Source organism: Amphiprion ocellaris, chromosome 16 (assembly GCF_022539595.1).
Source record: "Amphiprion ocellaris isolate individual 3 ecotype Okinawa chromosome 16, ASM2253959v1, whole genome shotgun sequence".
Taxonomy (NCBI): Eukaryota; Metazoa; Chordata; class Actinopteri; family Pomacentridae; genus Amphiprion; species Amphiprion ocellaris.
In genome coordinates, this window is record NC_072781.1 from 3,069,997 (window position 1) to 3,083,606 (window position 13,610).

The following is a 13,610-nucleotide window of genomic DNA, read 5'->3' on the forward strand; positions in this document are numbered from 1 at the left end:
TCAATGTTAGTGAATCATTATGACAAAACCTCTACAAAAAGTCAGAGATAGAAAGTATGTGAAATTGGTACATGTGAATAATTCTTATTGACTGCGTGTGATCTACAGATTATTGTAGTCGGGGCTCAGCAGAACAAATCAGTGTACATGTTGAATAATATTTGAAATATTAAAGGAGGAACAAACCGGTGCTTAATTGAAGCTTGTGTTTAACAGGAATTTGTATTTTGCTTTTAATTAGTACTGAATTATTGTTCTTATTATAAAATAAGAACTGTTGCTGCTGTGGTATTGGTATCTTGAAATGGCTTTCAGTGTTTGAATCATAAGGCTTTATGCTTTCACACAATGTTTAATTGGAGACAATGTCTTTCATAATGTAGCAGCAGGATTTTCACTCATCTTGTAGTTGAGCTGGTGAGTGTAAAGGGTTGGTCAGGAAGCCAGAAGAAATAATACAACGTTTTAAAATTGTTGTTATTATTATTATTATTAGTAGTAGTAGTAGTATCAAATAATTAATATTCACAACAATTTCAAACTCAGCCAAATACTTTTGAAAATTCCCGGAATATGTTTCCAAACATGATAAATGTGTTTTTCCTTTTCAGTTAGTTAAAACCTTGACAATATATATTTTTTTCAGCTAATCCTAAATTTGAGATCATTTACTTCTTCACTATGGGAGGCTGTAGATAAATGCACCTCCTTCTGTTTTTGAAGAAATAATAATTAATGAGTGATCATTTCTAAATAGGTAAGTACCTTGTTTTCTACCTAATAATATTTTCTTTAAAGGAATTATGGTTTATTTTCCTTTTTTGCAAGTTTGCAGGCAGCAGGTTTTGGCTGATTTTGATCCTTTTTTGAGCTTCTTGTTGAGCTTTAAGCATATTTTACAATTTCACTGCGAAGCTAAATCACTGGAGTACTGTTTTAAGGTTAGAAAAACGCATTAATTGAATGCCTGTGACAAAACTCTGGTCTCCTGCATGAAGTCTAACGTGCTACACTCTCATCTGTCACCTCCGTCTCAGAACGTAAAGGGCATTTGGCAGCAGACCTGACTTCTGAGGTGCAGAATCATCCAATACGGACATAAATCCTGAGGATAGCTGGGCTGTGGAAGTTGTATCTTAGCTTCACGCTGACTGATTCGGTGTGATGTATCTGCCTGCCGGTGAGGCTGCAGCTGTGCGGTGATGTAGCTCTATAGCAGCAGATCAGAGTTGGTGCTGTTGGTCTCCAGCAGCTTGTACCACAGTAAACAGCTCCATCAGTTACCGTGCAGCAGCTCCCTCCTTGACCCCAGCCTTTAGGTGTGCGTCTTAATCAGAGTGTGTGTGGATCTGCAAGACGTGTTTCTGGTTGCGAGTGTCGGCAGCGATCCCACACACTGCAGCAACGGGGCTTTAGATTTCTCCCCAGTGGCCTGATAATGAATATTCAGCTGTCCTTCTCCACCATCTCTTCCCCCTCTGGTCAACTCTCACTCTCGCCTCCTCCTCTTCCTTCCTTCCTCCCTCCCGTCCTTTTTTTAAAAAAAAAAATTCTCCCTCAGCTCTTTGTTCATTCCCTCTGCAAACCACCCTCCTTGTATTTCTTTTTCATTTTGCTCCTACTCACCTATTGGTGCTCATTTGGAAGATGGAGCTAGGAATATTAGCAGCGTTTTGCTCAGAGCTCGGAGGCGCACAGTTAAATAAAAAGAGTGGAGGAGGGAAGAGAGAGCTCCTCGGAGGCTGCAGGGGGCTGTCGTGTCTGAAGAGCTTGTAGATCAGATTAAAAAATCTTGTTTAGCAAAAAAGCCTCACTGCATACATGCTATATGACTAGTTATGGTAAGAATAAATGCTATATTTTGGTGCAAACCCCATCCAACACTGTCTTTGACTCTCATCCCCAAGATGTAAATGTTAAAAAGGTTCACAAACATATCACTATATATATATATATATATATATATATATATATATATATATATATATATATATATATATATATATATATTTACAGTTACATTTTAAAAAGAATAAATAATTTACTAAACCAGCTGGGAATTGGACTTTTTAGCAAACGTTACTCAAGTAGTAGTAATTAGTGCATTTGTTCAGGACTTTGTATTTGGGATAAGTTACAGTACACATGTTCATTTTAACAAGGAACATGTCAGCCATGTGTTTTTAACAGATTATATCAGATTTTAGCTATACAGACAGCAGTAGGATCAGTTCACTGTTAGTTTTAATGGGATCTGCTGACTATAACAACTAAAGTGATCCTTAAAACATGTCAAACAACTAACCTTGGTATTTCATGGAGGAATTTCATGAGCCAAGATTGTTGCAGTTGTGTTTTATGAACCAAAACTGTCTTTATCTTATTTTATTTTTGCATTGAAACAGTTTAGAACTCCACTCTTGCTGCTAAAGTTAATAACAGTAACATTGAATACAAGTAGACTTTGTAGTTTAAACATTTGGTGTTCTGGTGACACCAGCAGCATAAAAAACAAATTTTTTCTGTTTACATTGCGCACAAAACCACAGTCAAAACATAATTAGGAAAATGAACAAAAGTCAGATAAGCAGAAGGCATAATCATGATCATGCTATGACTATTTAATCAAACTGCTTTTCATCTTTTTGTCGATTACAATATGTGTTTTGCCTTTTGTTTGTGTTTTTCGCCTCTTACCTCAGAATCTGCTTCATATTCAGAGTGCAAAAGAGTCAGAGTGCAGTGCAAAAGGTCCAGAGCAGGTTGTTCGTGAGTTCACGGGGATTCAGATTTTAGGGTGGCTGTATGAACCTTCCAATCACAGAAACTACAGGGAGAGAAACTATACTACAGGTGATTTTACAGGTACTGCCTCACCTCTTCAGCAAGAGAAATATTGTTGAAGCCCGTACCTCTGAAAGACTCATGCGTGGCAGCAGAAGTGGTTTCAAGACACCAAGGTGGAATATTCTGGAATGGATGAATCAGAACCCAGACCACAGTCTAATTGAGAATTTCTGTCTGGACTTGAAAAGAGTTGTTCAGCCACAATGCCTGCAATCTAGCAGAGCTTGAGCTGCTCCACATAGGCTCAGTGGTGTAGATGTGGCCAGAGGTGAATCTGCCAAATACTGACTTGCAGGGAGTGAATACTTACATAATCCCTTATTTTACAATTAATGTTTTTCATGAATTTACATTACTTTGAAGAAATCTGTTTTCATTTTGACATGAAAGGGTCTTTTTTTTGTAAATTCTTCTCAAAAATGCTAAATTATATTCACCATGATTCCTTGTTGAAAAACAATAAAAAAGGAACAACTTCCAAGGATGTAGGAGGTGAATATTTAACAATATTAAATAGACATCTTTTTCACAAACACTGATCAGGAATGGCTTGAGGAACACAACAAAGAGCACAAAGTGTTGACTTGGTCTCCAAATTCCCCCAGATTTCAACCCAATTGAGCATCTATGGCAGAGGAGTCAAACTCATCTGAGTTCAGGTTCCACATTCAGCCCAATTTGATCTCAAGTGGGCTGGACCAGTAAAATCACAGCATAATAACCTATAAATAACAATAACTCCTATTTTTTTCTTTGTTTTAGTGCAAAAAAGTACATTCTGAAAATATTCACATTTACGGAATGATCTTTTTACAAAACATTATGAACAACCTTAAATTTTTTAAGAAAACTAAATTCAATTTTGATCATATTATGCCCCAGTTTATCGTTTGCACATTGTAATTATAGATCTACAAAGGCACAAAACATTTAGTCACAGGTATCTGGAACTCAATGATATAGTGTTTCACTTTTAAAAAAAGACAAAAAACAACAAAAACAACACAAAACATTCCAAAACTGAGACACAAAATTTAAAAAAATGAGACACAAAGCACCAAAAGGAAGAAACAAAATGACCAAAAATGAGACAAACGACACAAAACAAAACAAAAAAGAGACAAAGCGACAAAAACATGGATAAATGACACGGAGACAAAAAATGTCAAAAGCGTGAAACAAAATGATAAAAACGATGCACAAAACAATAAAGCAAAACACAAAAAGACAAAAACATGAGACAAACGACAAAAGTCAGGAAAAAAAACAACAAAAACAACCTAAAATACTACAAAAATAGGACCCAAAAGAACAATGAGCAATGTACTATTTTACTTTATGATAAAAACAACTTGTCATGATCTTGAAATTATTTTGAATTTATAGTTTTACAAATTTACAATCAGCAGTTAATGTCTTCTCTGTATTTTTTACACTTTCAGGGCCGGATTGGACCCTCTGGAGGACTGCTTTTGGCCCATGGGCCGCATGTTTGACACGACTGCTCTATGGGAGTCACCAAAACAAACCTGACTGACGAAGGCCCCACAACACAACCAACAATCCTTTAGCAGGCAGCACAGGACAACTCCAGAGGTCTCATATCCATGCTCAGGACTGCACAATATGAGGTAGGTGTGTTTTTTTTATATTGTGGCTGATGTTTAAGTGCACACAGAGGAAAAAAAAGCACCTCACACTATCAAACACCCCTGTGAGGATGAGATTTTTGATGAGCTCCATGCATGTGGGACACTGGCGAAGACGATCGTTAGATGCCCACACATCTGATTCCCGGTATAACATGATGGCCTGCAGAAATAAGGCACTGTCAGATGATATAAATCACGGAGGAGGTGTCACGCCAACATACACATTGGAACACACAGCGCTTATCCAGTATGTGGGAGGGAGCTGTCACATCCACTGTTGGATAATCAGCTGAAGGTAAAGCTAACTTCACATCTTCGGATTCTTTTGCTGGAGTCGTGAAGCTCAACACAAAAGGCTCATGATTCTGCCTTAAATATAGTTTGCTATTTTCCTCATGATGGACACTGTGTTCTGGATACTGCTGATGGTTCCGTACTGGAAGTGAATGCCGTCTTTTCTCTCTACCGTCACTCACTGAGAGAGCGGCATCTACGACTCAGCTGGGACACATTGAATAGAGTCTCTGGCATCGTAACTCGCTGCCCATTAAGCACTGAAATCACCCCGATGTACTATAAAATGCTTACTTACGACAATGTGACGATTTGATAATTGACAAAGAAAGGTGATAGATCAGCTTCAATGTGCTGCCCAGGACAGACTGATCCCAGGGAAACTGTAAAGATTCCCTGGATGGCAGTGTTACAGAAAGACTTGACCTCTCGCTGTTTGTCAACACCTCAAAACCTTTGAAAGTCTCATAGCGTGAAGCAGGAGAGATACGTGGAGCAGGCATGAGCCAGGCTGAAAACATTCCTGCTGAATGACTCACTGCCCTTTGGCCTGTGTGGCTCTACGATGCTGCTGTTACTGTATCATGAATGTAGAGCATGTGCAGCTGAGAGGCACACTTCTTCCACACTGAAAGACGACTTTAATTACCTCGTCCTGTCATGCTAACCGCTGCGATAATGCGACACGTCTTCCATGCACTCGCTGCTGCAGGGTTTATTTTTATAACATTAAATAATTTGGAGTCATGTGACGAGGCAGGAGTTATCTGAACAGGAAGTGAGGGCAGTGAATCATGGGAGGCAATTACCTCTCCGAAATGAAGAAGTAGGTTTAAGGGGTTGCAGGATAAATCTGAGAGCTGCAAAATGACTAAAGACAGTCAGCAGGAGGTTTATTAGGAGCATCAGTTCAACCTAATGTGATCCAGTACAACAGCTCTGCCACTTTTACCAAATGTATGTTTTATTTGTTTGTGAGCATCATCAGATTAGGAGGGAATTCTGCTTCACGTTCACTGAGGTTGTAGTGGTTGGTGTTGGTTTACTGAACTGCACTGTATAAAAAAGAGTTCTACTAATATTTCGTCCATGTGGCTAACTTACATGAGGCATGTCGCCCTTCATGGTTGGTATGACATTAGTTTAATTAGAAGTCCTAACTCAAAAGGACTGGTATCTGCACCATATGATATGAATGTTTTCATGAGTAAAGTGAAAAAAGTCCAACCTGTAAAACCCAATATAGAAAAAAAATTTGCAAAAGTATATATATATATATATATATATATATATATATATATATATATATATATATATATATATATATATATATATATATATATATATATATATATATAAAATAAAATAAAACTGATGTATTTTTGCAACAGTGGGTTTTACAGGCTTAAATGTACTGTTCTTTACTTTTTGAAAATTATTTTATTATTACTTTATTTAGTCATTCATTTGCTAAAAGCAATAAAAACAGCCCCAAATGGTAAATAATCTCAACATTAAAAATTTGTATTTTTATAAATGGGAATTTGTTCATGTAGTTTTTCCCCCTGTAATTTAAGTAGCAAAAAACATTTACAAAAAATTATTTTACAGATATTTGTTGTTATTTAAATACAAAGAAAAAAGTATATTAAGGAGTAAAAAATTGTAAATAAATATTTAACTGTTGTTTTATAAAAATTCCCTGTTTAATCGTCATTACAGATTATATGCAGTTATTTCACATAAAAAGGAATTATTTATATAACTACTGTAAAACAAACAAACAAACAAACAACAGGCTAAAAGTGCACATAATGTCCACATCAGAACTCTGGATGTTTACAAATAGTATTTTGTTTTTTGTTGTTACTGTATTTAAATCAACAAATATATCATTATTGTACAAGTATTTGCTGTTCTTTAAAAGTAAAAATATCTATCTTAAGGACAGAAACATGGTTAAATAGAAATTTAAACTCTTATTTTACAAATATTCCCTGGTTTGTTTAATTAAAAATGATATCTAGTGCAGTCCCAAAAAGTATTAATTTACATGTTAACTGTTTGGAAAAAGGCCAAAATTGTGTAATTTATTTTGATTTTAATTTGTAATAGTATTTAATTATTTTACAATGTGGGACCATAAAGTTTCAGTGTTTTACTGTATTTAAATCAGCAAAAATAATCGTTATTTTACAGATATTTGCTGTTATTTTCACAGTTTCTCATTTTTTCGAATGGTTTTTTTTTTTTTATTACTGGCAGATTTTTTATTTTTTACTGAATGTTTCACAGTGTCCAACATCAGTGGTTGCAAATGGGTAAAAGATTTTGAGTCTGATAGGTTGTGAGATGATTAGTAAAAGAAAAATGTCCCTTCACTGTTGTTGTATCTTTTGATTTTTCATGAATACCTGATAGTTTTCCATTTTTACACCTCTAACAATTAACCTATTCAAATGAAGCAATCAGGACTCAAGGGAAGAGATTTTTTGGTGAGTTTCTCAGAACTCACGGAGCACAGAGGGCGTTCAAGCTTCGTTTTAAGAGGTCATGATCCTGGAAGGTTGAGATCCGCTGCTGTGTTCTCCACTGTTCACCGCCCACCTCTCAACTTGCCACAGCACAGCCTGTCCAGGACTCTTCTGACAGCCACATCACAGAGAAACGTAGCTATTCAGCAATTAATACGACGGTACCTCTGCACCCTCGCTAATTAGGCTTTCATATCAGAGTGGCTCCCTGTAATTATGGCAGAAACTGGTTGCGCTGCTCCTGTGCTCCCTGCAAACGCTCATTAATCCGCAGCAATAGTCTCTAAACACCAAGCCAGATATTCACTCACAGTTCAGAGGCAAGAAGAAAAGGAGGAGAAAGACATGTTTGCATTCATGTTGAATACACAAAAGCATTAACCCTCCTGTTGTCCTCATTTATGGGCACCAAAAAATATTGTTTCCTTCTCTGAAAAAAATCCAAAAATTCAGCAAAAAAATTCCCCAAATTTCTGAAAATTTGCAAAACCTTCAGGAAGAAAATTCCAATAGTTCCTTAAAAGTTTTATTTAAAAAAAAAAAATCCCCAAATTTGGCAAGAAAATTCTTGTAAATATTTTCAAAAAATGAATAAAAATCTTCCAAAAAAAATCCTAAAAATATCTAAAGTGATTCCATATATATCAGTAAAACTTATAATATTTATTTTAAGAACATTCACATAAAAATCAACCAAAATCCAGCGAAATTTGCTGGATTTTGGTTGATTTTTTTTGTGAATGTTCTTAAGAAACATTTATAATATTTCTTTTTTTCCACCAAAAAATGTTCAAAGATTTCCCAAAAATGTTGAAAATGTGGACATCAGAAGTTTCACTGTGAAAATATAGATTTTTTTCCACATTTTCAAACTTTAAACCGGGTCAGATTTGACCTGCAGGACAACACAAGGGTTAAATAACATTCTTTGTAAATAACGTTATGGCCTCTAACTGTTCACTCAGTAATCCTGCAACCAAAAGACCCAAGATGGAAGTTTCCACGATAATTTGCTCTAACAAGATGGCTAGCTTAGACACTTGAAGAGACAAGCAGGGAGAAATAATGGCAGCAACACAATGGCTAAATAGCAACGTTTGAATATTTGGTAACCAGAAGAGGGTGAACAGCTTTCTAATTTTAGTCGGGAGATAATGAGTGAAGGGAGAACAGCTGTGGAGGAAGGTGGCTGAACATCAGGTGATCAGTGGTGGGAAATTAACAGCCGATTAGCGGACAGCTAGTGGCAGCGTCCTCAGTCAAACGCAACTACAGAGGGAAGCATATGGTTCGGTAATAATATTGCATATAATCAGGTCCCTTTGCGGATGTGAGAAACATTTTCCACCAGACTTTTAAAATCACAGCGTCTGGTTCTCTGTAGTGTAACTTTTTGAGCCGCTGTAGCTCAGATTGCAACACCAGCAAAAACAACAACTTCAAGATTCATCATTTCCTGTCAGTTATTAAATCTGAATCTGCTGCTAGTTTTAATTGAAGGTTCATTAGAAGGTTTCATTTCTGTTGCATCAGATTTGATGAAGTTGCAGCGGAGAATATTTAGAACAGGTTCAGTAGCACCAGTGTTCAGCGACTCATTGTTATATTTTAAAAATTGTTATCAAAAGTACAAGGATTGAATCTTCTATTCTACCTTTACAAGGTAGCGTCTTGTAAAGAACCAGGCTCAGGGAAGGCGGCCGTCTGCCTCGACCGGGTGGGTGAGAGTGGGGATGATGGGGTGGGATTTGGGTTTGTTTTCATAGAGCAGAGTTCTGAGCCAGAAAAATTCTATATCTGGCTACAGGTTGCAGTTATTAAAACTCTAAAGAACCAAACCTGCTTCAAGTCATCAAATTGAAAGCATTTTGTAATTCAGGCACTTGTATTACAGAAAGTAGTTGTTCTAACGCTGTTATTTAAACAGTGGCTGAAAGTGAACCAGTCTTTTCACAATTGACCCTTTATTTCTTTATGTACTTTTTAAAACATGCTTTTATTTTGGCCTATTGTCTTTTTATTGTGACTATTGTCCTTTTATTGTGACCTATCATCCTTCACTCCTTTGCAGGTTTGATTGAAGTAAAAGTGACAGTTTTTGATGTAGTTTTTTAGATCTCACTCTGGCCTGTTGATAAGAACAAGAACAGTCATTATATTCTCCAAAGTGTTTCTTATCCATAGAGGCCAAGGTTTTGGTCTTACACTTGTGGAGCTGTTTCTGAATTAATATGTGAATGTTCCATCAGGACATTCAAAACGCCTAAAGGGTTAAATATAATACTGTTGGGGTGATGAAAGCCACGTGAAAAGACCAAAAGCTCTAAGAATGAATCTTCTGCTCCCAATGTGAAGACTGAACGTTGAATCCCGTTTTCGTCCTGTAGCTCTAAATAAACTGAATAAATCAATGATCAGTCATCATAAAACTATAAATGCAGATTATTTGTTGGTAGCTGCAGCTGTAATCACACACACAGACACGCATCCACCTCTTAAACATGGTGCCAAGAGAATATATTAATACCCTTCATGAGATATTCATGAAAGCTCAGATAAACCTTTACAACACAGCGGGCCATTACATAACTCGGATAATTCCCCATCTCTTATACAGCGGCGCTACGGCTTCCGGTTAGAACCCGTGAAAACCGCGAATAAGTCGATTTTTGTCTGAAATACATAGATTATAGTACAATCTGATCAGAAAAATAAAGAATGAAGTACTAATCTGTTTGAGGAGCCAAGAGGCAGTTTATGATGCATTTAAATGAATCGCAATGCAAAAAACACAGTGAAAACGTCCTATGTATTTCCTCCATATCAGAGTTCTGACTGTGAAAAAGTAATGAAATGCCATGAACTTTATGTTGTTGATGAAGTTGAGGAAGCTTTGTCAACACATCTGAGGCAGAAACACAAAAATGTAGCTGTGACAGTGACAGGCCATACGACAGCCAATTAGAGGTGACAAAAACAAACATGCCAGGTTCATAATTTGTTAAACACTTTTGAAGCTTTAGCTACGGCCTAAAATCAAACTGAGACAATAAAGTGCCACTTAGGTATTAAAACTAGATAAATTCTTTAAAAGAAACTTAAACGTGAAAAATTGCAATATTTGTGGTTCTTACTAAGAAAAAATGAGACGTAGTGAATTTAATATCATTTCATTTTTAAAAGGTCAGTATTTCAATTGTATGTATATTATTTCAATTTCATTTACAGACTTAAACATATGAAAAAAACTATGGTATTTGTGGTTCTTACGAAAAAAAGATCATATGTAATCAATGTGAAGTGCAATAATTCATTATTTAAGGTGCAAAATTTCAATTTTAAGTGTAATATTTCAGTCTCAATTGCAATATTCCATCATAACGTGTAATATTACTTTACGGCGTCAGAATCATTACGAGTACTACTGATGAATTGTTCTATTCTAGTCTTATTTTTGCTTAATTTTGTTTTAGTTTCAGTAACGTATCGTACTTTTTTCTTACTGCTTCTCTATTCGGCGCTGCTTGTATTCTCATGTTATGCAGTTTTGTCTTCTGAGCAACATCTAGAAAGACTTTCATTCAGGATTAAGAAAGTGTTGTTTTATCGATACTGTAAGATTAAAATCTAAACATGGACCTCTTGTCGCAGGAGTCTAATAAGATGATTTTGATTCACCACATGTTGAAGATGTGAAAGAAAATCTACAATCATTATTCTCTCTGATGCCACATTCTGACTATTGAGTGACTCCTTTTTTAAAGGTTGGAGGCTCCAGTTTATGAAATGACAGCCATAATTTAGTGGCCATGCAGCCCACTGCTTTGTTCCAATATTAAAATATTGCGGCATCACATCTGAACGCACGACTCTCTGGATGCTGCGTTCACTGGCTGCTCTGGTGTCAGCTGCACCTTAGAGCACAGAAAGTGAAGATGGAAGAGAGAGATTGGGAAACTGAGCCTCGATCTGTAGCTGCTGGTACAACAGCAAAGATCTCGCGTGGCTTGCATCCCACCTCCACCACTACAGCCAGAGATCAGATAGAGATAAGAGGTCTCACTCTGTTTAATATTTCTGGTCTGAGAAATCACCCAAACACAACACAGGAGAGGAACATAGAGGATTAATGTACTGCTTGGAGGCATTGATGGCATGATGGGAAATGAATGGTGCAAACATCTTGGTATAAGTTTTACAGACTGCAAATGTGACGTGGTATTTACGGTTATAAAAGTAACACCAAGGCTGCTAGGGCTGGATTATTCATAGAAAAATAATATGTTTTTAGTATTTAATTAATTCGAGTGACATTTCCTGTCATCCTATCATTTTACCATCAATTCTATTGACTATTTTCCTCTTTTTTCGCATTTCAAATGGCGTTATATAAAAAAAAAATCATTATCACCGGTTCGTCTAGATATTAGGATTTACCTTTGCTTTTATTATTTAATTTAATTTTTTTTTTTTTTTTTAACTTGAGACTTGAGTGTGAAGACTGTCCATTGATTACTTGCCCTGCAGGACTGCAACTAATGATTATTCCCATCACTGGTTAATTTGCTAAGTATTTTCTTAATTGATAAATTAGTTATTTGGTCTATAAAATGGAAAAAAAATAGTTGTGAAAAAAATGACAAGTGTCTGTTTTTCTCACATCTCAAAGATATTCAGTTTACTGTCAGAGACAAATAAGGAAACCTGAAAATATTCAATTATAGAAAGCTGTATTCAGGGCATTTGGCTTCTTTTTACTAAAACTGAAACAGATTATTTGATAATCAAAATAGTTAAATTGCAGCTCTACTTTTAAAATAATTTAAGAGCCCCAAATATCCACAAGAATCTGAATAGACATCCGCTCAAGATGATGTTTAAAGGAACTATGAGGTCATGTAACAGTAGCAACACTTAACTTAGCTGTACCATTTTTCAGTGGTTGAAAGGGCGGTGTGATTTCTGTGTCCTTTTCTCTCCCTCCTTTACCCTGACCTCGACCAGTCGAGGCAGATGGCTGCCCTTCCTGAGCCTGGTTCTGCTGGAGGTTTCTTCTTGTTAAAAGAGGGATTTTTATTCCAGGTATCACAAACGTACTTGCTCAAAAGGGTTCACTGGTGTACTATGTGTGGCCTGAGATGATGTCTGTCGATAAAGCTGAGTTGAATTAAGTGAAGAACAGTTGGCGTGAGAGGCGGCAGGTAAACAGCTGGGAGGTGTGAACTCATTCACTGTCTGCTCTTCAGTTGAGTTTGTTCATTTTCTTTGTTCCTGATTACATTTAGTCGTGTAAATTAGTCTCATTTCTGTACCGGAAACTTCCATTGTTGTAGATGTGCAGTATAAACACCGCTGATCCATAAACTGTATAATCTAATATATGGGTCAATATACAATTATGGGACTTCTTGTAACATAGTTGACTGTTCATAAATATACAGTGTGGAAACAGTTTGTGGTTAGAGACCTGCTCTTCACATGATTATTGCACATGTTATGAATTGCACTGACACATAAATATTGCACTTGTAGGTATGTGATATTGTTATTCAGGGAGAGGAAGCAGACATTTAACCCTTGTGTCATCCTGCGGGTCAAAATCAACCCATTTTAAAGTTTGAAAATGTGGAAAAATAATATATTCTCACAGTGAAACTTCTGATGTCCACATTTTCAACATTTTTGGGAAATCTTTGAACATTTTTTTGGTGGAAAAAAAGAAATGTTAAAAATTTTTCTTAAGAACATTCACATAAAATCAACCAAAATCCAGTGAAATTCGTTGGATTTTGGTTGATTTTTTTGTGAATGTTCTTATAGAAACTATTAGAAGTTTTACTGATATATATGTAATCACTTTAGATATTTTTAGGATTTTTTTGGAAGATTTTTACTCATTTTTTGAAAATATTTACAAGAATTTTCTTGCCCAATTTGTTTTTTTTGTTTGTTTTTTTAAAATAAAACTCTTAAGTGAAACTTTTAAGGAATTATTGGAATTTTCTTCCTGAAGGTTTTGCAAATTTTCAAAAATTTGGGGAATTTTTTTTTGCTGAATTTTTGGATTTTTTTCAGACAAGGAAACAATATTTTCTGGTGCTTAAATGAAGACAACAGAAGGGTTAACAGATATATTGCCAAAAAAGAAATATCTGGCATGATTATCTCAACTTAATAAAAAGAACACAATACAAACCTTTTTTGAATAAGCTCATTTTATTATTGTTTAGCTAATTAGTAGGTGGTTATTAAATTGGGATGGTTATTTAGTTGACCTTTCAGT